This window comes from Galleria mellonella, unplaced genomic scaffold (genome assembly GCF_026898425.1).
Source record: "Galleria mellonella isolate WM207_F2 unplaced genomic scaffold, CSIRO_AGI_GalMel_v1 utg3070, whole genome shotgun sequence".
Lineage (NCBI taxonomy): Eukaryota > Metazoa > Arthropoda > Insecta > Lepidoptera > Pyralidae > Galleria > Galleria mellonella.
Window position 1 is genome coordinate 154,547 of NW_026442069.1, and position 26,915 is coordinate 181,461.

Consider the following 26,915-nt stretch of genomic DNA (forward strand, 5'->3'; position numbering starts at 1 on the left):
TCCCCCCCTCCCAAGTAGTTAGAAGGTCTGTCTCAAGCTCTTGCAGGGACCCCTAATAATTATCTATGCTGTGATACGAGATGAAGGTTAAGACTGTAACAATAATGTACGGCAAAACAATTTTATGATTTCATGCGGAATTAATTTAGTTATAAAAAGCATATCTTTGTTATTTTGCTGTTACATTGTGTACTGTATTGCGGTTGCTCAATGACCAGGTGCAATTGACAATTTTTTTTTATTTTTTTTTATTTATTTATTTATTTATTTATTACACATACACTGATAATATAAATTATACATATTACATATAACAAAATAACAAATAATAAAGATTACACAATTATATAATAACATTACTATTTTACTTTTAATTTTGAATAAAAGAAAAACATATAAATTAATTGATGTATATACATCGAAATTAAAAAAAAAAAAAAACTATATATTGTAAATATATACTTAAAATATATTACTAAATTATATATTCGACACAGTTTATGTGGAAAGTATGCGAGCGGGTTGTATCTGAATTTGGTAGGGTTATACGGCCGTATAACATTTTCTATACGCTAGCTTATCTAATTCCTTGTTCTTAGCGATAGAAACAGATAAGCCGGTAATCACCTGCCCTAGTCAGTAACAAATATTTAATTTTAAACCTAATAATCGTTATCTAGAATCGACGATAAAATCAACAGTGCCTGACGAACGATATTATTTTGTACCGGTGAGTATTCGTTCATGATTTGACACTTGACGCACGGTATCGATCGATTAATCATTAATCGAGTAACGATGTATTAACAGATTGTAGAGAGATAGACAAATGCCTCGTTTCTTTATTTAGACATACCTAAGTATATAATACTAGATTTGACAAGTCGTTTGTGTTTGTTTTGTTATCGAATCGATATTAGTTATTTTATATTTAGCTTAAAACGTTTACGTTAGATTGGTTCACATTCATTTTACTCAGATTTTATTTTGGAAAAAAAAACTTTTTCATTTAGTTTCTATGTAAAGCCGATGTTTTAATATAAAGAATTTTATGTAATTTAAATACCTAATTTTAATATTAGTTAATATTTCAGCTATTTCACAATTACCCTTAATATCGTACACATTAAATAAGGACTGTTTTAAGGATGATCATCATGTATTGGTTTACGATATTAACAAAAATAGACAATTTACATCAATTTTTGTGTTATTTTTTTATTTACAACTTAGAATGGCAAACAAGCTAATGGCTCACCTGATGGAAAGTGGTAACCATCGCCTATAAACATGAGCAGTACGATAGACATAACAGAGTATACTGTTTCGCCCATGATACCCCCCATGCGTTGCCATACCTGAGGACTCAGGTGTTATTCCTCTGTACCCTGTAAATTCACGCCATATCCCATTCTTCAAACCGAAACACAACCATGCAAACACAACTGCTTCACGGTAGAAACACGAATAGGACAGAGATACCCAAGCAATCGACTTTTGTACAAAGTCTCTCTCTGGTAAAACATAACAATTTGTTTAAAACATAACATCCAATTACATATTTATCGATAAACCGCGCCCAACACTAGTAACTGATTACCGATAATACATACCGATTACGATCCCCTGTTGATTTCAATCGTAAAGTTGTCAACGGCGACAATATCGGGTAATCGATCGATTATTGATTAACCATTCGAATTGTCAATCGACTACAAGTGTCACCGAGTTAATTTGAGAGATGTGTAGAGTGTAGAGGGCCTTTGACAGTTAACACAGATTGAGTTTTTGCTGTGATCATGCAAATTATTTGTTCGATTAACCATTGGCGAAACCAATCGATAATTGTTCATTAAAAATTCTAATACAGCGTGGAAAATGATAGGGAATATTGATAACGAATCTTAATAAAGAATTTAATATAATATTTGTCTTTTTTTGCGTTGATTAATCGGCAAGAATTTCTTGCTGTTTTTTACTGTTATATAAATTGTTCAAATTACACGATTTTGTTTTATTTTTGATGATTTTTTTTATGCTTTTGTGGTTTCAATAAATATTTTTGGCTATAAATAGGGTCTTTAAAATCTAGTTGATATTTTGGAGGAATGGATATTGGTGTTCTGATGGTCGCGGATTTGATCTGTAAACAATATTACTCGTATATCTTATTAGAAATAAGCTCGCTTTTCATTCTTTTCAACAAGCAAACTTTTCATTTCACTTCAAAAAAGGACTTCATATAAGTCCATGAGTTATAAATCAATTGAAAGATTTTTTTTTATTTTAAACGATAATTTTATATATATATATATATATATATATATATATATATATATATATATATATATATATATATATATATATATTTACCATAATTGATGTCTGTTTTTTTATGGAAAACAATCTTATATTTTTTTTTTGATGGGTGAAAATGGTATGGTAACCCCGCCTGTGCTAACGGGATACGCTGGCGGAGCACCAGTGAAGGGTGATAGATAAGAATGAAAAAGAATTTTTTATTTCATCATGATGAATTTATATAGAATTAACCATGATAGTTTTAGGGAGAACCGCGAGGAGGTCGACCTGGTTTAATTTTTAAATCAAAAAAGGTTTCTCAGTCTCCATTACTAACAATCCCTATTAACAATCTTATATTATTTAATGACAGAAAAACGAACAGCTAGCCTGTCCGCGTGTCGGTTTATACTGGTGGAATGACATGTAAGGATGAAGTTAGGACCATTGTCCCATCGTGACAAATTCACTAGAAAAGAACCGTGATGGTGTCCAGAGGAATAATGTGTTCCCTAATGAGGAACTTGATTGATGTTTAAGTATTACGGACGGCTGGTTCTGGCTGTCGGTTTGTTTTCCATTCCATGAGTAAGTTGAAATAAATAAATAAAAACATAACTCGTATACAAAAAGTGTGCAATTTATTCATGCGAATTATGTTTTTTATTTATAAAAAAACATTTGTTTTTTATAAAACTTAGAATGGTAAACAAGCTGACGGCCCACCTGATGGAAAGTGATAACCGTCGCCTATATACATGAGCAGTACCATGAACATAACAGAGTATACTGTTTCGCCCACGATACTCCCCATTCGTTGCCATTCTTGAGGACTCAGATGTTATTCCTCTGTAACCAGTAAATTCACGCCATATCCCACCCTTCAAACCGAAACACAACCGTGCAAATACAAATGCTTCACGGTAGAAACACGAAAGGGACAGAGGTACCCAAGCAATCGACTTTAGCACAAAGTAAGACAGACCTCTGGTAAAAAAAAAAATAATGTGATTTAACTCAATGCATATCCAACACAATAAGAGTTTTTATTAAAATAAAATAGCAACAAATATTTATCGTGATATCGTATGTTATGAATAATGCAATGGTTTATACCTTTCCCATAGTCACATAAAAACATCCCATAGGTATTTACTTTAAGAAACAAAAAAAAAAAACCTTAATTTTTAATATCTCACGTGCGCGTTTATATTATTTTATTATGATAATAAATTTCTGCGAGTCGCCGCGAGCAAAAACTTTCATGGTCGCGCCGATAAACATCGTTCGGCTTAATCGATTATTATGCCGCGCAACGAATCGATGCGTTAGTATCGATTTATTCGAATAATCGCAATTAAAGCCGGTACCTGCCAACACTTTCGCTCGACTGTTGTCGGAATGATTATGTTTCGTTTAACGAGATAATTTAATATGTAGAAAGTCATTGAAAGGATGTCTCGGCTTGTTTGCTCGTGAGGTTGTTTTAGGGTTCTGTGAGATGATAAATGTCATCATCATCATCATCGTCACGTTCATTCACTGTGTGACTTGTAACACAGGTTCTTCAGAACCTACTGCAAGCACCAGTCTCTCACAAAATTGGTCTTACATATCTAATTGTACCTCAAGTTGTCACTTTATACTACCTTTTGTGAAGAGAAAATAAACCATTCATTGATTCATTCATATTATCCACTGCTGAATATAAACCTCCGGGGGGAAGGGATTGTTAGTAATGGGGAGGTATTGCCGCCCCATTGCTACAAATATACCCTATCAAGAAACTATCGTAACGAATTTATCGTTAAATCCGTCACGATGGGCTAACTGTCTTGCTTTGTCATCCTCACCTATCACCACTCACTGGTACCCCGCCAGTGTATATCGATAGCGCAGGCGGGGTTACCATGTTATTTTTACCCATAAAAAAAAAAAACAAAAGCCTCCTCCATAACAAGGGGTATGACAGGCGGGTTGACAATCGCATTTACACTTTGTCGTTGTTTGAAGAGAGACGCTGCTGCTCAACTCTCGGCCACTAAGTTCCTATAGTCGTCTCTTACGACACCCACGGGAAAGGATGGGGTGGCCAATTCTATGCCGGGACCACACGGCAGTACTGTTGGATAAAAAACATATTACATCGACCCCATATAATAATTGGGAAAAGGGTCGGCTGAAGAAGAAATAGTATATATAATAGAATGAAATATAAGAATAAAATGCGTCGACACGGTGGCGCCGTCTCACCTTCCAAGTACGTCCAAGAGGGCTGGTGCCGCCGCAACACACCAGGAGTCTATCAAGCGCCGTAAATATTCATCTCTTGGAAATGGATATATATTAGCGGCGTTTGGAGTTGAAACTCTGGGTCCGTGGGGTCCCGAGGCCATGAAGCTTTTCAAAGAGATTTCACGCCGGCTGGTGGAAACCTCTGGTGAGCAGAAGGCTGGCCTATACTTTGGTCAACGCATTTCCATTGCCATTCAGCGTGGAAATGCAGCAAGTATCCTAGGCACCCTACCAGCTGGCAGTGATCTCACAGAAATTTTTTATCTTTAAATAATTTTTAAAATTTTTAATTACATTTTCTTGTTATTTGTAAATAAATATTTAGGATAATATTTCAACTAGTAATGTAAAATTTGTTACTGACCAACTATTAAATACATAAATCATTAAATATATGATAATATGGTTACAGAATAAAATAATAATAATTCCTACTATGTGAAATATTAATTATTGTACGGAACATTCAACTGGTGTACGTCTCACGCTTGACACTTCGTGATTACATTACGTACAGACTGACAGGGGAGCGTCACATATAAATATTGTCAAATTGCTACTAACTACTACAGCGAATGATTTTCATTGAAAATATATAATTATATTATGATAAATAGACAAGTGATATAATAAATCAAATACTTAATATATACATATGTTTAAAAATTAGCCAAGTGCGAGTCGGGTCTTGTTTTTTTTTTAATGGGTGAAAATAGAATGGTAACTCCGGCTGCGCTATTGGTGTACGCTGCGACCTCTACGCGGTTTCACCTGTAAACCGTCGTGGTTTATTCGTATTATATAGGTCACAAACAGCTGTCTTGATATCATACTATTTCGAAAGTGAAAAAAGTGTTGTCCTCCTCCCGTTGTCTCTCCTACTTGCTGTGCCCAACAGGGTCCATAATTGAAACCTTATGTAATAATTATGTATTATGTATTAATTAATTATTATGGAATGCAATAAATAAATAAATAAAAATAAATAAATACTCAATTATAATTCCTCACTGATACCTTGCCAGCGTGTACACGTAACTTATCCCAATAATGAAGTACCGTGTTCGTGATTCACCGTTCATCCCAAAGGTTGACTGGTAGAGAACGCTACTAGCATTAAGTCCGCCTTTTGTATCTTAATTTATTTTGGACGATAAAGTTATTTAAATAAATAACCTAAGATAGTCTATTTAAAATAATTAATTAATATTTAAAAAATAAAAACAATAAAAAAATCAATACAAATATGTAAATTACTATGACGTAAAATATAACTATTTTTATTATATATATATATATTAAAAGGCCGGCAGCACACCTGCAATGCCGCTGGTGTTGTGGGTGATCATGGGCAGCGGTAGTCACTTACCATCAAGTGAGCATGTTCGTTTGCCCACTGTGTTGTAAAAAAAAAAAATATATCACGTAGTTTTCCTGCGAATTACTGTAATCTATAAAAGCAATATATTTTTAAGAAAATTTTAATCTATTTCTTACAAAATACGCCCAAAAACCTGTAAAAATTATATAATATCTGGATTTTGATAAATAAGTATTTAAAAATAAGAAAATATTGCTCAATTACAATCTAAGAGTTAATTATCGATTTAAAATAATAAATTTACACTTATATTTATTATAAGGCCAAAGTTAAATTTGACATTTGAATTTTTCTAATAAATTTATTAGAGTAACACAAATGCTTTGCATGGCGTAAATTCAGGCATAATTATAGCATTCAGGCATCCTCAGGCAATGTTTTTTTAGTACAAGGTCATTGTTCAGACAGCTGTCTACATTGCCTGGAGATGCTTTTGTAGAGGCGATAATTATGTGTCAATTATAATGTTTAAGTTGCACGATAATGCTGTTAATTTTTTTTTGTTCTAATGGACTTTTTTATTTACTTATTTATTTATTTAATACTTTATTGTACACATTTGTTATAAAAATATGACAGAGGTAATCAAATGTACAAAGGCGAGCTTAACTCTGATAGAGTTCTCTTCCAGCAACACCCAAAGTGGAAACGAGCAATAATGTAAAATTTTTATGGATATATTATGGTTTGAAGGGTGGGATATGGCATGAATTTACAGGGTACAGAGGAATAACACCTGAGTCCTCAGGAATGGCAACGCATGGGGAGTGCCATGGGCGAAACAGTATACTCTGTGACAAACCACAGACATAAAGCTTATACGAGTAGACATCGCAATTATCGTGTAATTTTGCATGCCAATTTTTTGGAGTTTCAAATCAAATAGTTCGTTACTCCGTTTTCACATTCCAAAAATTTGCGAAACGGTATACTCTGTTATGTCCATGGTACTGTTCATATCTATAGACGACGGTTACCATTTTCCATCAGGTGGGCCGTCAGCTTGTTTGCCATTCTAAGTTGTATAAAAAAAAATATAACTTTTATCTGTGACTTCGTCCACGTGAGTGGTATATGTTCACTGATCTAGGTATATAGTAGCTTATATCCTTCCCCATCCCATATACCTAGTATGTGTGTGTATGTATATAAAATTTTATAGTAATTGCTTACGTTGTTAATGCGTTGTGAGGTAATAAACAAATAAACTCACTTTCACATTTATATTATTAGAGATTCGGTTCTACGATTTGATTGGACTATTTTAGTTACTTTATATTTTTAACTCCACCTGCGTTATAGGTTTTTTTTTGATGAGTGAAAATGGTATGATAACCCCGCCTGCGCTAACGGGATACGCTGGCGGAGCACCAGTGAAGGGTGATAGATGAGAATGAAAACAGGCCAGTTAACCCATCATGATGAATTCATCAGGAATTAAACATGATAGTGTCCAGGGGGGACCACGAGGAGGTCGACCTGGTTGGGTATATTGCTAGCAATGGGATTCTCAGTCTCCATTACTAACAATCCCTTTCCCCCCACGTTTTTGGTTTATACTAACGGGATACCAGTAAGGATTGGCAGGTGAGTTAGAATTCAGGTCAATTGGGTCATCGTGATAAATTCACCAAGAATTATGGTGGCAGTCCACCTCACAAGCTACAAAGGGACTGATAGTTCTTGTTACCGTGCATCATTATTTAGTATACCGTTACCAACTATATTTTTCAGAGGGAAAAAAGATTGTTAGTAATAAGGTCTAATTGACCCATTGCTAGCAATATGCCCTATTAGGTCGACCTCCACTTGGTTCCCCCTGGAAACCGTCGTACTTAATTCTAATGGAATTCGTCACGATGGGCTAACTGACCTGCTTTTCATTCTCACCTGTCATCTCTCACTGGGGCACCAGCGTATCCCGATAGCGCAAATGGGGTTACCATTCCATTATCATCCATTAAAAAAAATAAAGAAATATTTTGTCTACCAGCCTCATTGGTATCAATATACCTTGTCAAGCCCACCTCCACGTGGTCTCCCCTGGAAACCAACGTGTTGATTTCCTGTGGCATTGCACCACGATGGGCTCACTGACCAGCTTTCATCCTCACTTATCATCCGTCACTGGTACCCCACCAGCGTATACCGTTAGCGTAGTCGGGTTACCATTCCATTATCACTCATTTAAAAAAAATGTCCATTCATTTCTCGTTCAGTCGGCCTCTCCCTTTATGCCCATCCAAATTTTTTTTTATACAACTTAGAATGGCAAACATGCTGACAACCCACCAGATGTAAAGTGGTAACCGTATCCTGTAGACATGAGCAGTACCATGGACATAACAGAGTATACTGTTTCGCCCATGATACCCCCCATGCGTTGCCATTCCTGAGGACTCAGGTGTTATTCCTCTGTACCCAGTAAATTCACTGCCATATCCCACCCTTCAAACCGAAACACAGCCATGCAAACACAACTGCTTCACGGTTGAAACACGAATGGGACAAAGGTACCCAAGCAATCGACTATTTGTACAAAGTCTCCCTCCCACATTCATATCCAATACCTTCTTTGTATCTAGTTTACGCAAAGCGTTTCCAAAAATATTATTTAGACGTGTTATCTATTAATCTTGAGATGTTGCATACATACAAGTAACATATAAAAATTAATAAATCAAATCGTTTTAATTAATCAAAATTCTTTCTTAAGTGATGAAATTCAGTTAAGTAATTCGCGAGTTACTTCTACGTGGGTACGTGAATTCTAAAATACATGTTTTACGGTTTGGTTATTTTGAGCAATTATTAATTATATGTTTGTAACTACTTAATTATATATATATATTTTTTTTTGTAACATTTCATATGTTTTATGCAACCAGTGTGTTGTTTAATTAAATTCTATTTTTTTTTATTTGTTTTATTTGACTAGAAGTATTATATGTATTTTTTTTTTTAAATACAGGACTACGTTACGTTTTTTTTATAATACTGAGGTGACAAACAAGCATACGGCCCACCTGATAGTAAGTGGTTACCGTAGCCAATGAACGCCTGCAATACCAGAGGTATTACGCGTGCGTTGCCAAATCTGAAGAAACTTCTTTACCCCACTTTTGAAGAACCCCATGCTGTAGTCTCTTGGGAAAATCTCGACAGGGAGCTCATTCCACAACCTGAGTGTTCGTGGGAGTAATCCTTAATAGCCTTTTAAGGTAGTGAAACTGAGCATATTTTCCAAGTTTGTTCTTTTTACTGTCCAACCTTGCTAAAGCAGCAGACATATTGACATTTGAGAACGAAGGTTCGATGTTTAAGTGGTACTAAAAATCCAGTTTTTTTTTTTAATGTATTTATGCATGTTAATTAAATTAAAAAAAAAAAAAACCCATGATGGGTTTAAAAATTCGAGCCTCCCTTACTAACTGTACCCGCGATCACGTCCGCGTCACCTAGATATAGTTTTACATTACACATTTGTTTTTCAAATTTGTAATATTAGTGATGACTTCAAATGCATTGCAGGAAGTCATTGGATATGGGTGGTTCAGGACCATTCCATATGGCAGTCTATGGGGGAAGCCTATTTTTTTATACAACTTAGAGTGGCAAACATGCTGATGGCCCACCTGATGGAAAGTGGTAACCGTCGCCTATAGACATGAGCAGTACCATGGATATAACAGAGTATACTATTTCGCCCACGATAACCCCCATGCGTTGCCATTCCTGAGGACTCAGGTGTTATTCCTCTGTACCCTGTAAATTCACACCATATCCCACCCTAAAACAAAGTTAGTTAAAAAGTAATATCTAAAGTACATCAAGTAATACAAACGAAGCGAAGGCTGCGCGTGGGCAGCCGGTCACGCGACGCGTGGGCGACTGTCGCAACCGCTGTGTCGCCGGCCAATCGCATGCAAATCGCACGCGTTGATTGACTCGTTCGAATATTGTATGGGTAATTCGATAAGGCTTCTGAGGTTACAGTTTATTGCCATCTAAACATTAATAATAGTATTATTAATTATTTTTCTTTATTCTTTATTGTACACAAAAACATAATGTTAATCACAATTCATTATAAACATAATGTACAAAGGCGTGCTTATCTCTAATAAGAAATTTCTTCCAGCAAAACTTTTCATGTTAATTGTGTTATTTTAAAAATAAAAATAGGCAGTCATACGATCTGCATATATTGTATAAACACATAAGTTATGTATACACAAATAATAATACAAACTACACATTATAAATTACATAAAATACATAAACCCTGTAAACATACACATATACTTACACAAACATACATATACACATATAAACATATATAAATATACATACACATATACATAATACGTCAGGATAGTGATAAGTAATGCTCTCTTAGACGACGCTTTAATAATAGATCATACATTTTATTTGTTAATAGATCGTTATTTTCCTACCCTTATCCCTATTTTTATTTGCGGGTCGGCGTAATATGCTTTTAACCATATTACAAAAAGATTTGGCTTATATTTTTACGACCGGCCGCCTGCACCCAACCAGGTCGACCTCCTCGCGGTTCCCCTGGAAACTATCATGGTTAATTCCTGATGAATTCATCATGATAGGCTAACTGGCCTGTTTTCATTCTCATCTATCACCCTTCACTGGTGCTCCGCCAGCGTATCCCGTTAGCGCAGGCGGGGCTACCATACCATTTTCACCCATAAAAAAAAAAGTCCGACCGCCTCCCTGACGCTGATATTGCTAGCAATGGGATTTTCAGTCTCCATTACTAACAATCCCTTCCCCCCCCACCCCGCCATCCGATGTTAAGTCCGCTAAATGTACATACAATTACTCTATGCATTAAAGTTTATATAAATAAATAAAATACGCGAACAATTTGGCATGGATTTGTTTTTTTTTAATGGGTGATAATGGAAAGGTACCTCACTGGTGCCCCGCCAGTGTATACCGATAGCACAGGCGGGGCACCAGTGAGGGATGATAGGTGACGACGAAAGCAGGTCAGTTAGTCCATCGTGACGAATTCCACTAGAATTAACCATGACGGTTTCCAGGGGAAACCACGTGGAGGCCGACCTGATAGGGTGTATTGCTGGCAATGGGTTAGTTAAACCCCATTACTAACAAACCCTTTCCCCTAAACAAATGTACATTAGAAGGTCTCGTATCGCATCTGTACGACGAAGTTGTACCGTGGGCATAGTGAGTAATCGATGCGACCTCTATAATCGATTAAGGATCGATTGTACGCCGATCATTACCGATAGCAATTACGTCGATATCGATCGCTGTTTACCTACGTCGTGCACGCTAATGTGTTTGTTTGTCTTCTATTGTTTCGTATGAATCATATATGTTTTCAAAAGATACAGTGTTTTAATTGTTTGTGAGCAGTTCTAATCGTTTCGATGTCTATCTCTTGTTTGCACTTAACAAATTTAATCCGAAATTACCCCCATTTTATTTTTAATCGATTTAAAAAAAAATAGAGTATATATATGTAAGAATATTGACTTATGTTTATATTTTTGTTTTGTTTCAGGTGAGTTCGTTGACATTTTGCATCATATTTTGCGTATCGATTATGCACACCCGTATTGCAAGGCAAGTGTATTAGAAAAGGAAACAGTCTGATAAATTGTAAATATATCATATTTGAAATTTATTACACTGTTTTCTTTACTTACTATCTTTTATTTTTTACAATTATTAATTATATTTATCTTAGTAATAATTAAAAGTTTTCATTGTCATATTAGTCGCTATTCGTCCACTGCTGGGCATAGGCCTTTCCCATAGACTGCCATAAGGGACGGTCCTGAGCCACCTGCATCCACTACTGCATGCACCCTGCAATGCATTTGAATGAATATTTGTTATTTTGTAAAAGTAAACTAGTGAATTTGAAAATTTTTTTATAGAACGTAACGTTTCAAATAAAAATAGAATTTTCAAAATCAGTTTACAACTGACGGAGTTATGAGGTAACAAACGTGAAAAAAATACAACCGAATTGTGGACCTCTTTTTTTGAAGTCGGTTGGAAATAAATAAAGTAACTTTTTAATAAAGTATTCGGTATAGCATATTCTTTCTCAGGAGCGCGTGACTATTATTGTGGGCGTCACAGTGTATTCTCATGTCCATGGTTTTATTTACACTTACATGCATTTAAACCATTAGGTGGGCCGTCGGTTTACCAATCCGAATCATATATAAAAATTAATAATTACATTGTGGGCATTACCGCCCGTCTTTCAAGTTGGTTAACTGTCATTACTCAATATATAACTAATTTATTAGTAGATAAGTAACTCAGTATTTAGAGTTTGATGAATGTAATGCACAGAGAATACATTCATTATGCCAAAGGTCAGACGCTGTCAAGTATGCAAAATACATAATTTGACACTTGTAATGTCAAGGTCATCTTTATGTAATTAAAATAATTACGAAACATTACAACGGCTGTATAGGCTGTCCCTTGCCTTCCCTTATGAGGGGGAAAGAGAACAAAAAAATAGTAGTCCTTTGGACGTTTAAAGTTTAAAATATACAGGTTAAATTCGAAATTATTAGAATATTTTTTTAAGAAACATTTCCCCTTTTTTAAAGTTTTTTATACGGCATTGGATTCTAGCCATTTAGAGTCTGCCTTTAATTGTATTAACGAATAGATCACACATTTTTACTGATATTTTACATTATCATTTTATAGATCACCATAATGCTCCTGATCCCAATATCAGGAGCAAAGTCCACCGCAGGGTGGGCATTAAACAATTCTGGGGTGGGCATGACCCACTCCACAATTGTTTACTATATATAATCCTATGTAGTTTTTTTTCTAATGGATGATAATGGGATGGTAACCCCGCCCGCGCTATCGGTATACACTGACGGGGCACCAGTGAGGGATAATAGGTGAGGATAAAGCAGGTCAGTTAGCCCACCGTGACAAATCTAACAATAAATCAATTACGATGGTTTCTAGAGGGAACCACTAGGAGGTCGACCTGATATAGTATATTGCTAGCAATGGGGCTACTAATCCCCATTTCTAACAATCCCTTTTCCTCCCAATCCTATGTAGTGTGCCTATGGAGTTAGTCACGGTATCGTTATGCAGGGGGGAGGGGATTGTTAGTACTGCGGACTATCAATCCCATTGCTAGCAACCTCCACATCAAGTTGATCTTCACGTGGTTCCTACCGGAAACCGTCGTGCTGAATCCCAGGTGTATTCATCACGATGGATTAACATCTGCCTTTTATATATATATATATATATATATATATATATATATATATATATATATATATATATATATATATATATATATATATATCGTACATAATGTCAAGGTCACTACAACATAAAATTGCTTATCTTTAAAGAGGATGTAAACGCATCTTCGAGGATAACAATGGACGTATGATAACCTTGGTAGCCAATGGTGGCATGGTATCAGATTAGCCGTATGTTTGTTTATTACCTAGTTACTACAGCGTTACCCATTATGCGATATTAATGCGATCGTTATATCAAAGTAAAGTCGCTGTGCGGTCCCAGCATTAAATAGACCACGGCTATCCCGTGGGTGTCTTAAGAGGCGGCTGAGAGGGCGAGGAATGGGCAGCAGCGTTCCTCTTAAAATACATCCAGATTATATATATATATATATATATATATATATATATATATATATATATATATACTTATACTGCTACCCCCATATGGGATAATAGTCGTGAGCATATATATATATATATATTTAATTAAATTAACCTCACCCATTCATTAAGTCATGTGTAAACAATACCATATTAGATAATGCCCATAAGATATAGTCACAACACAATAAGCAATCATCCGAACGCCGTGAGTCATGCATGGGGCCTCGCTCACGGCTCACAGGGCTGGCGAAAGCCTGAAAAAAGAATTGATTTGTTATAATTAATTCAAATTGTTATTTTACATATATTTTATATATTATATCTAAGTGTGTTTATAAATTATAAAACTGTTTAATGTTATTTCTGATAAATCATACGAACAAATCGATTGGAAAATTTATGATTACAAAAAAAAAATATATTCCTAATGTATTTGTAAACTTGTTTGCAATTGCTTATTCATTTATTTATTTATACTTTGAAATTTTTTTTTAATATTATTTTAAGGAATTTTACCTTCTTCAGGTATATCAGTCCTATCGTACCCTGAACTGATTTCTCAAACAAAACTTTATCTACTTTCCCTAGACGCGGAGAGAGAAGAATTAATGGGCATCAATAATTTACAGAGATGTTCAAAAATGTCTGGTTTAAGTTCAGCTAACATAGTTTGAATAAGACCAACATTAAATTTATTCAAGTTAAAGTGGCGCATGGATTCTTTTCTTTTCTTCGTGTTAATACGACACTCTAATAGAATATGATGCACATCATCGATGGTATTACAAGTTTGACAATGGAGTCACTAGGATTGAAAATATTGAAATTGAAATGTTATATTGATTATATAATTTTTTATGGAAATTGGAATGGTTAACAAGGTGACACCATATCTGACACTAAAACGCTCGTGGTTCTAATGTCAAAATTCAAATTAAGAACACAGCGTGAATATTTTAAGATTGTATACTGCAAAAAAAACGTGTTTATTTGTAAAAAAACAAAATATTTCGATTTAAAAACTAAAGCGACAAACCGATTTAAATAAAAGTTCCCAGAAACGAATCTGAAAGTACATCCTTTAAGATGAAAAAAGAATATTCCAAATCGGTTTGGAACTGACGGGGTTATGAGGTAAAAAAACATAAAAATACCACCGAACTGAGAACCCTTTTTAATTGTGTTAAAAAGAGATGAGATACATAAATAGATGAAACATTTAACGTTTTTGCAATAAGGGGTCCAGATTTTTTGTATCACTACATAATAGTTAGGTTGACTGTAAGAGATCCCTTTATAGGATAAGTCCGCCATTGTATATTTAATCATTTACCAGTGTTCAATCTGAGTTATGTACAATAAAGATTTTTACAATACAATACAATATAAAACAAAGTCGCTGTCGTTCTCTGTCCGTCCCTATGTATGATTAAATCTTTAAAACTACGCAACAGATTTTGAAGCGGTTTCATTTAATAGATAGAGCGATTCAAGAGGAAGGTTTATATGTATAATACATGCATCATATAGTAGAAAAACAATGATAATTTTAGAGGTTTCTGATGTGATGTCATGTAAAGTGCACCCGTGCGAAGCCGGGGCGGGTCGCTAGTTTTTTACATTTATAAGTGTTGACAACCCTACCGGAATGTGTGGCGGTCGGACCGCCGGCGTCCGCGCAGCGTGTCTCCACTATTGTAAATACACTGTTTATAATTAATCGCATTATTGTCTGTACGTATGTTGGCCTCGAATTATGATAATGTAAAGGCACCCATACACTGTCCAGGTGTATCTATCACTGTTATTCGAAAATAAGTACACACTTATTTTCGCACGTTCGTAAAACAAACGGTTTAGAAATGATAATGTTGACGACCTCCGCAGTGCATTGATTACGCACGTTGACTTGATTCTTGGCTAGTTTTTTTTAAGAATTTGTTTTTGCATTGCAGTTTATGATTGTTTTTTTTTTCTTATAGTTTACATAATATTATTTTTTTATACTACAACTTAGAATAGCGAACAAGCTGACGGCTCACCTGATGGAAAGTGGTAACCGTCGCCAATAGACATGAACAGTACTATGGACATAACAGAGTATACTGTTTCGTCCATGATACACCCCATGCGTTGCCATTCCTGAGGACTCGGGAATGTTATATATGTATGTATTATATTACATATTATGAAATATATTAAATTTACATATATTATTATTATTATGGTTGACTGGTAGATTTTTTTTATGCAACTTAGAATGGCAAACAAGCTGACGGCCCACCTGATGGAAAGTGGTAACCGTCGCCTATAGACATGAGCAGTACCATGGACATAACAGAGTATACTGTTTCGCAAATTTTGGAATGTGAAAACGGAGTAAGGAACTATTTGATTTGAAACTCCAAAAAATTGGCATGCAAAATTACACGATAATTGCGATGTCTATAAGCTTTATGTCTATGGTTTGTCACGTACGATGATAAGGCATAGAAGAGATGTGTGGGCCGAGGTTGATACACATTCAAACTGTCTGTCACTGACTAAACAACGTAACTAGTGGAAGTAACAGTACATCTATGGAGTGACAAGATATAAAAGATTTGAGCTCGTGGGAGTGAACTGTTATTGTTTTTACGATGGTGAGAGATTATAATTTTTTTTATACGACTTAGAATGGCAAACAAGCTGACGGCCCACCTGATGGAAAGTGGTAACCGTCGCCTATAGACATGAGCAGTACCATGGACATAACAGAGTATATTGTTTCGCCCATGATACCCCCCATGCGTTGTTATTCCTGAGAACTTAGGTGTTATTCCTCTGTACCCTGTAAATTCACGCCATATCCCACCCTTAAAACCGAAACACAGCCATGCAAACACAACTGCTTCACGGTTGTAACACGAATGGGACAGAGATACCCAAGCAATCGACTTTTGTACAAAGTCTCCCTCTAAAAACATAGATTTCAATTCGAGTAAATGCCCCAATTAAACTTACTTTCTTCTTCTTCTTTAAAAGGGAGGTAAAGTGGTTTCTTCAAGGTCGGCAACGCGCGCGTAATACCTCTGGTATCGCAGGTGTTCATAGGCTACGGTAACCGCTTACCATCAGGTGGGCCGTATGCTTATTTGCCACCACAGTGGTATAAAAAATGTAAATTTTTTCAAGAATTTATTTAATACAAAAGTTCTTAATTTACTGAAATGAAAAGTTTCTAAAAAAGAATTTAATTTATAGATTTTTTCGTGTACTATGGAATGGCAAACAAGCTGACGGTATGCCTGATGGTAAATGGTCGCCTACAAACAGGTAAACAGCATCACTCCTTTACTTGCATCACTCCGTTGCCGTTGCTGAGGACTAAGATGTTACACCTCTGTACTCTGAATCTTCATTCTCATGCCCCACCCTTTAAACCGTTACATAGCAATGTAAATACGGCTACTTGACAGCAGGAATACGCTTGGAACAATGGTAACCATGCAGAGGTGTGTTTGCGCAAAGTCTTCCTCTGGCAATTTCGTAGTTTGGGAATTTCCTGAACCCAAAATTTTCGAAAACTATTTTAATACATACCTATATATTATTATAGTATCTATGGGTTTAATAAAAGAAAATGACAATGTACGTACATATATACATACATATGTATCTGTCACGCCTGTCTCCCATTGGGGTAGACAGAAACAATGGAACGTTAAATGCTTCAATTCAAACAAACCTCTTTCGCTTCCTCCACATTCATCAATCTTTTCATACACGCTCGCCGGTTACGGGTACTTTAAATTTGACCCTTCTTCAGCACGTCGCTTATTTGGTCGACTTACGTCCGCCTAAGGCGGCTCCTACCGACATCTCCATTCTTGTTCGATAAATCTCTTTCGTAATTTTTTGTTCATCCGTCCTCTTTAAATGGTTGGCATCCAAAGTTTGGCAATCCAAAGAGGTAACGCTGCCAGTATCTTGGGTACGCTGCCTCGGTGTGGTGCGTTGGGAGATTACTTTTAATTGTTATTAGTATTTAAGGAATTTTGTAAAAAAAAAAGAATTATATTTGTATTTGACTAAGTTTAATAATATTTAAATCATAAAAAAAAAATAAAAAAAAAAAACTTTAAATGGTTAAATCAACGCAACATTCCACATTTTCGATCTTTGTCACTACCTCAGCTCTCAGTCCACACTTCTCTCTAATCACTATTCCATTTCTTATTATAAAAATAGTGTTATTTTTCAATAACATTATTATCTGAACAATACACTTTACATTCCCGGTCCCGGCATAGAATAGGCCACTTCTTCCTTCCCCGTGGGTGTCGTAAAAGTCAACTAAGAGAGGGCGAAGGATGGGCAGCAGCGTCCCTCTTAAAACATGTCTAAAGCCTAACTGCGGTTGCTAAACCGCCTGCCAAGCGTGGCAACTACTGACAGTTAAAAGCTGGTATGAATATACTTTACATTATTTACACCTGTCTACATAAAAAAAATATAATAAGTAAAAAAGTTATGTCTAAGGTTTTTTTTTTTTTATGAAGTGTACGTCGATTGAAAAATATTTCCTGCAGAAAAACAGTTAATAATATACATAGCAATAGTGATACTTACAGTGTAACAAGTCGCTTGTCTATCTGTCTGTACGCTGTCTGAACATTATGCTTCTTGACAGTACAAATTGTTATTTTCCTGCCGTAGGCTAAGTCGTTGTCAAAAAAATCATATTGTTTTGATTGGTCCAACATTATTTTGCGGTATGCCAATCACACTAAGATATATATATGTGTGTATATATATATATATATATATATATATATATATATATATATATATATATATATATATATATTATATATATATTATATATATATTATATATATATATATATATATATTTATTAATATATGAGGAAGATTCTTTCCAACGATTTGACCAGGTACGAAGCCGTGGTATACAGTTAGTTTTCGATAACTGTATCAGTTGATACCCTTCCTTGAAACCTTGTTTCTTATTTTCACAATCTTCATACAACACTTGTGTTAATATTGCATGGATTCATACATTATAAGTTATATTTGTTCAATATAAACCCAAGGTCCGTCTGTCTGCCCACGATCAACATATATGGAGGCTATACTATTGATATATTACATCTAATAACATGATATTTATATTCAATAATTTTATTACTTACTGCCGATTAACTTGATTCATTTTTGTTACACTAATATACAGTATTTGTGGGATATGGCAGTGAATTTACTGTGTACAGAGGAATAACACCTGAGTCGTCAGAAATAGCAACGCGCAACACATGGGGGGTATCAGTGGCGATATGTTCATGGTACTGCTTATGTCTATAGACGACGGTTACCACTTTCCATCAGGTGAGCCGTCAGCTTGTTTGCCATTTTAAGTTGTATAAAAAAAAAAATCATGACGAATTCATTTTAAAATTAAACATTATAGTTTCCAGTGGGAACCGCATGGAGGTCGACTTGTTGGGATATATTGCTAGCAATGAGGCTTCTAGATTCCATTAGTAGCGCATACAAACAAACCTGCATAATTTATATTTACTTACACCCGCCACAAACTAAAGTTTCGTCCCAACCATCTGGATGAGTAGTGGTCCTCCACCGTGCGTTTTTCAAGACACTTTCTTCCACGCACAACCATTCTTTGGAATCAACTTCCAGTAGCAGTTTTCTGAACTGATACGACATTGTAACCTTCAAGAAAAGAGCATATTCCTTTTTAAAAGGCCGGCAGCATACGTGCAATGCCGTTAGTGTTGTGGGTGATCATGGGCGGCGGTAGTCACTTACCATCAGGTGAGCCGCATGCTCGTTTGCCCCCTGTGTTGTAAAAAACCCTATTTATATATGAGTACATATATGCCAAAAACATTACCCTTCTTTTGTCGGCAATGGTTAAAACAAATCAATATATATAAAGTTTATAACCACCATTTAAACTGAATGCCTGACAGACAGACACAGTAGCCACTGTTCTAGATATTATTTCGACACTTCGTATCCTCCATTTGTGTATCTGTCACGGCACAACTGATAAATGGTCTGTGACCGGTCAAGGACCGATTTGAGGGTAAGAAACGGTCTCGGTGACAGCGGGCGCTGAAGTCGAAATTGACACTTTATAAGCGATTTTAAAGGGAGGAAGCTCTGGGTTTGCCTGCATTTCTTTTTTTTAGATAGAAACACAAGTGTACATTCCACTTGTTGGAAAGTGATAACTGTCACATAAAGTACCAAGAACCGGTGGGAGTGTATGAAAAGATTGATGAATGTGGATGAACAAAAAATTACGAAAGAGATTTATCGAACAAGAATGGAGATGTCGGTAGGGGCCGCCTTAGACGGACGTAAGTCGACCAAATAAGCGACGTGCTGAAGAAGGGTCAAATTTAAAGTACCCGTAACTGGCGAGCGTGTATGAAAAGATTGATGAATGTGGAGGAAGCGGAAGAGGTTTGTTTGAATCGAAGCATTTGGCGTTCCATTGTTTCTGCCTACCCTAATGGGAGACAGGCGTGCCAGATATGTATGTATGTATAATATGTTCAAGTAACATCTCATCATTAATTACTGCATTTTTTTTTATTAAAGTTTGTGTTTTTATATGTAGAAAAATATTTGCGAGTACTAGCTTTTGCCCGCTGCTTTGTACACAAATTGTTTATTAGAAGTACGAAACTAATGATATAGACTTCAACATGGTATATCAAAATAAAATATATACTAATTTTTAAATCTTTTCAGGGATACATTAGTGAAAATCGCATGCAATTCGGTGCAGTCGTGTCAACGTGATATAACAAACAGACGGGCAGAAAGGCAAAATTTCTAATTTGTTTTGATTTTTATTGTTCCTATTGAAAACTCTAACAAGTTCTTTTTAAATATCTCCCATGTACAGACACCGTTCAGTGACAATTTTATTATATCAACAAGATTAACAGAACTGTATGCCCGGGACGTTTACGCACAAACCTATCGAGGTGAAATTAAAGGAAACGCGGATAATTACGCTTGTAAAACACTGCAAGTAAATTACAATTACCAATATAGGAAGAGGAAAAGTGATACAGGCCCGGTGGAAAGCGTTGCCTTCAGCGTTCTCTATCTAACAGCAAATACTTCAATCTGAGATCGTAAGATAGCCGATCCGCTCGCACGTCCGCCTCCGCTGATAAACGGACCGCGGCCCTAGTAATTATTGGCCTTCCTTGATATCTGTGAATTAATTAGACTCGGGTACCGAACGAATATTTATAAAGAATTTATTGTTTTTTAGTGTTTAAAGGTCGTCGCACGACGCAGATAAGGTATCGCCAACATTATTATGTTACCATATCGCTCGACAATTCGATACAATTTATCGTTAAATGAAGATACCGTTATAGTGAAAATAGAATTACAGATTATTTGTTTTTTTTTTTGATGGGTGAAAATGGTATGGTAACCCCGCCTGCTCTAACGGGGTACGCTGGCGGAGCACCAGTGAAGGGTGATCGATGAGAATGAGAACAGGCCAGTTAGCCCATCATGATGAATTCATCAGGAATTAACCATGATAGTTTCCAGGGAGAACCGCGAGGAGGTCGACCTGGTTGGGTATATTGCTAGCAATGTGATTCTCAGTCTTCATTACTAACAATCCCTTTCCCCCCTAGATTTTTTGTTTATAACATAGAATAGATAGATAGATAGACTGCTATTTTACAATAATACATCTATAGGGGGAAAAGGATTGTTAGCGATGGGGTCTAACAGCCCCATTGCTAGCAATGTTACTAATCAGGTCGACCTCCATGCAGTTCCCCCTGGAAACCATCATGGCTACTTCCCGTGGAATTCCTCACGATGGGCTAATTGACCCGCTTTCATCCTCACCTATCATCCCTCACTGGTGCCCTGCCAGCGTATACCGTTAGCGCGGGCGAGGTTACCATTTCATAATCCTGGTTACTGGGGGAAAGGGATTGTTAACAATGGAGTTTGACAGCCCCATTGCTAGCAATATGCCCTATTAGGTCGACCTCCACGCGGTTCCCCCTGGAAACCATCATAGTTACTTCCCGTGGAATTCCTCACGATGGGCTAACTAACCTGCTTCATCCTCACCTGTCATCCTTCACTGGTGCCCCGCCGGTGTATACCGATAGCGCGGGCTACTATTCCATTATCATCAATTAAAAAATAAAAAAAAAAATTTGCCTCTAGTACATATCCAGGATCGATACCAAATAGTGAAATTTGGATTTACTTGGGTATATTCAAGTAGTGAAATTTTAACGTAACTTCGTCTCATTAGACGCTCATATTACAAATACGTTAATAAAATGTCCCATATTCAATATTTCAAATCTCTAATCCTGGTAGGTACTGTTTAAATTTTCTATATAAAAATATTGATTTTAAAACATTATTAAATCTCTAAGCACATTGTGGGTAGACTGTGTACAAAAGCCGATTGCTTGGACACCTCTGTCCCATTCGTGTTTCCACCGTGAAGCAGTTGTGTTTGCATGGCTGTGTTTCGGTTTGAAGGGTGGGATATGGCGTGAATTTACTGGGTACAGAGGAATAACACCTGAGTCCTCAGGAATGGCAACGCATGAGGGGTGTCATGGGCGAAACAGTATACTCTGTTTTGTACATGGTACTGCTCACGTCTATAGGCGACGGTTACCACTTTCGATCAGGTGGGCCGTCAGCTTGCTTGCCATTCTAAGTTGTATAAAAAAAAGCGGTTTGGAAATGCTTGTAAATAAGTCTATTTAAATAGAAATGATTTGAATTGAAATTTTAAACTATAATACAATAAGCATAAAAATTGTTAGTATAATAAAAAAGTTGTTATTTACAAAATTAATGTAAATTTAAAAGAGCGCAATTTTTAAAGCAATTTGAGCACTTCTAAAGAGATTGCTCCATCTAGATGTATTCGATCTAAGTCTGTGGTCATAACAAACGATATTTCCCAATTTGGCTCACAATGTTTGGTCTCCGAGGTCTGTGGGAACAGTCATGCCGCGACTCCAATTACAAGAGGTCACAAGTTTATCCGCGAGCGACGTACCATACAGCATGGTGTAATAACACCATGATGATATTGTTTCGAAGGATATTTTCTGCAATTCGCCATAGCGAACAAACGACCCGCCTGATGGAAAATGGTGAATGTCGCCTTTAAATATAGACGACGTCGTTGCCACGTCGTTGCCATTCCTGAGAACTCAGGTTCCTTTGTACTCTGTAAATTCGCTACCCTTTAAATCGAAACACAGCCATGCAAACACAATTGTTTCACGGTAGAAACACGAATGGGACAGAGGTGGCCAAGCAAACGACTTTCATACAAAGTCTCCCTCTGGTAAATCCCGTTTCTTTTACACTGAATCCCCATTTGAAAAAAAATGACTTAATCATAATCAGGTGGGCCGTCAGCTTGTTTGCCACTCTAAGTTGTATAAAAAAAAAAACTTGTAAACGATGTGTGTTATTTAATTTTAACATAAAATTTGCGTTTCGTCCGGCCCCGAAATTTCGGAAAACATTTCATGATAGCCTTTCTGAAATACAAGATTTTCCCCGTAAGGAGGAACACTCAACAGCCACGTGAGGCATGGCCACCATCTAAATCACGATCACGATTCACCGGCGGCGATCTACAAAGTGATTGCGCGGCGACACTGCGCCCGCGCATGCCCCGGCCGCTGTCTCGTTCGCGCCGCACATGCGCAGTACTTCTATCCCACTCTGATTAATTATGATGCGAAACGTGTTATTAATTATATTATGCACTTTGTTTTGTAATGCAGATTTTATCTATACATTTATGATAAACATCCTTATTGCAATATGGTAAATAATATCAAATATGTAATTTTTTTTATACAACTTAGAATGGCAAACAAGCTGACGGCTCACCTGATGGAAAGTGGTGATCGTCGTCTATAGACATGAGTAGTAACATGAACATAACAGAGTATAATATTTCGTCCATGATACCCCCCATGCGTTGCCATTCCTGAGGACTCAGGTGTTATTCCTCTGTACCCTGTACGCTTGTATATTGATGTATAATTAAAAAATATAACTCTAGGTAGATCTTGGAATAGATTGGGCCACGCCTTCCTTTCCTGTGGGTGTCGTAAGCGACTAAGGGATGGCGAGAGAGGGGCAACAGCGTCCCTCTTAAAATATCTCTAAAGTCTAACTGCAGTTGCCAATCCGCCACAAGCGTGGCAACTACTGACAACCCCACCCCAAGGGCGGGGGGGGGGGGCTTATGTTCAGCAGTGGACAGTTAAATGATAATGACGATTATTGAATTTCGCATTTTAAATTAGATATGTCTTATTTTTATTAAATATCTTATGAAAAAAATTATAATATGGGATTAACACAAAGTATAGTGATTATGAAAAAAAATTATCAAAATTGGTGCGGAACTAGACACGTAATTGCGTAATAAAAAAATAAATATAAAAATTAGAAAATATAACAAAATACAATAAAAAGTAAATTCAAGTATTCGTAATATAATTTTAACTAAATAAATTCGTAATATATGTAATTTACTTTTTTTAGACGTAATTTTTATAGAGAGATGAGTAATTTAGAGAGGTTAACCAGATGCGATGGTGGTGTAATGGTCAGCATAGTTGCCTTCCAAGCAGTTGATCCGGGTTCGATTCCCGGCCATCGCACACTTTTTGCTTTTTTTTGTTTGTGTATTATTTTTAAATCGTAAATTATTTTACAGAATTCTTTAGTTATTAAAAAAAATTCAACAAAAGTTGAAACCTTTGAGAATGTTGTAAGGCGAATTCGGTCTGGTTTAATCTAAAACAAATCATGGAATATTTTTTTATTGATTATATAAAAAAAAAAGTAGGTAAAATTTGGACAATAAAAATAGACTAAATTTAAAACATTCGCTTTTTTAACAAACATTTTTTTTATTTTTTTACAAAACATGTTTACAAATAAAGCACCATATTGCACAAGTACTGCAATTTTAATCACTTTTTTTTAAATTTACTATGTTGTTTAAAGACAGTTGCATAGATTTCATACAGTAATTTTTTTCGAAGTGACGCGGCCTGGTTGTTACCACTGATGTCGCTCTTTCATTTACAGAGCAAAATATACAAATTCACACTAATTATTCAAATAATAAGTGCTATTTTAAGATACCGGATAATATAGGAAATGGGCATTACAGGAAAACATATTTGGAGATGGACAAATATAAAAAAAAAAAAAAACTGCTGAGCAATCAAGAACACGGACGGCGCATTGTCTCATCGTATATTTTCCACAACAATGGCACAATTAAGGTACAGCTGATGTGAACAATCGTACAATTAACATCGCGACCACTCGATTATGTGTAGGTACTTGTGGAGAAATACTAGTGTTGCCCGATTCGATTTTTTTATTTTTACCCAAATATAATTTAATGTAATTTTTTTCTTCAAATCATGGCTGTAGCTAGTGGAGGGTGTTAAAGACAATACCCTACTTTAAAAGGCTCAATGCCCTTAGAATGGAAGGCCTCAAGAAAATTAGATAGAATCGCTTTTTCGAAGTCACTTAATTGTGGCTTCTGTCCGTGAAGCAGTTGTGTTTGCATGGCTGTGTTTCATTTTGAAGGGTGGGATATGGCGTGAATTTACTGGGTACAGAGGAATAACACCTGAGTCCTCAGGAATGGCAACGCATGGGGGGTATCATGGGAGAAACAGTATACTCTGTTATGTCCATGGTATTCCTCATGTCTATAGGCGACGGTTACCACTTTCCTTCAGGTGGGCCGTCAGCTTGTTTGCCATTCTAAGTTGTATAAAAAAAAAATCTAAAAGTTTTTTTTGCCCTTCCTTAAATATGGGTCTAGCTACGGCTCTGCTCTAAATTAATAAATAAATAGTTATTTATGTTAGATTTCATTAGATTTTGCTCTATAATTACTATGTGAATGACGAAAAAAGCCCTCCATTGCAGTTTAATTTTTTTTTTTATACAACTTAGAATGGCAAACAAGCTGACGGCCCACCTGATGGAAAGTGGTAACCGTCGCCTGTAGACATGAACAGTACCATGGACATAACAGAGTATACTGTTTCCCCCATAATACTCCTCCATATCTAAATTAATAAAAATATTACCTAAAATTCCATTTCATTTTATATATGTATCATTTCTAAATTTTTTATCCAAAATTGCGAAAAAATACCCAATCTGACAACCGTGTATTACTAGGGAGAATTTACCGAAGAAGGCAATGAAAATAATATGTTCTTAATTAATATTTTTTATTAGCAATTTTTAGCGCCTAAATAAAATCGAGCTCATGTTACTAGCTTTCAGAAACCTCAGTAATAATATCCCATGAAAGGTACTGTACAGTCTGAAATATCAACAGTACTGTTAACATCTATAAGCGACAGTTACTACTTTCCATCAGGTAGGCCGTCAGCTTGTTTGCTATTCTAAATTTCATGAAAAAAAATGTACCCTAAAATTAACTTTAGATGTAAACATAGAAATAAACCCTATCAATTGTAATCAAAATTGGTTCATTATTTAAAAAAAATACAAACAAATCGAGAAATCCATTCGTTTAGTGGTCGCTTAAAAATAAAAACACTTGTTGATTGAGAACATGTCGAGGCCGGGACGTAAACACTTTCCTACTACAATAAATTTAGACGCGAAGTCGCGAGACGTGGACACATCGTAACTCGCTGGATCTGCCTTATAAGGCAAGGATCGCCGGCCCGGCCACCCGAGGCCGAGGCGCTGCAAGGCCGAACGCCTTCCATCGGGGTGACTGACTCGTAAACATACACTATCAAGTGAGATTCAGTGTTGCCATCTCAATGCAAATTTAGTAGCTAAATTTGGAGGGATGTTGGTCCCATCGATAGTAAGATGGATAATTCAAGTTGACATCTACGAGATGTTCTTTGGTAACCATCGTCGTCGTCATACTGATCTGCAAATGAAACAACTAACTACCTTTTAACTACCTACTAGTATCTCATCGGTGTGTTAACTTTATCGGTCATTCACTTTTCAAAATTCAAAAAACATTCAAACCTTTAAGAAAAAAGCATATTTCTTCCTAAAAGCTCGATACTTGCACAATTTCTGTGATGTTACGTTTGCAAATTTTTTTATACAACTTAGAATGGCAAACAA

General features: G+C 35.9%; 1 protein-coding gene and 1 non-coding gene across 3 annotated transcripts in view; both read left to right on the top strand.

Moving 5' to 3' along the window:
• The window catches only part of LOC113519368 (GAS2-like protein pickled eggs), a 195,721-nt gene that overhangs the window by 135,639 nt on the left and 33,167 nt on the right, over positions 1 to 26,915 (top strand). The gene's annotated exons all lie outside the window — the stretch shown is intronic.
• Trnag-ucc (transfer RNA glycine (anticodon UCC)) lies at positions 24,347 to 24,418 on the top strand. Its single transcript has one exon. It is a non-coding gene; the product is annotated as a tRNA-Gly (tRNA).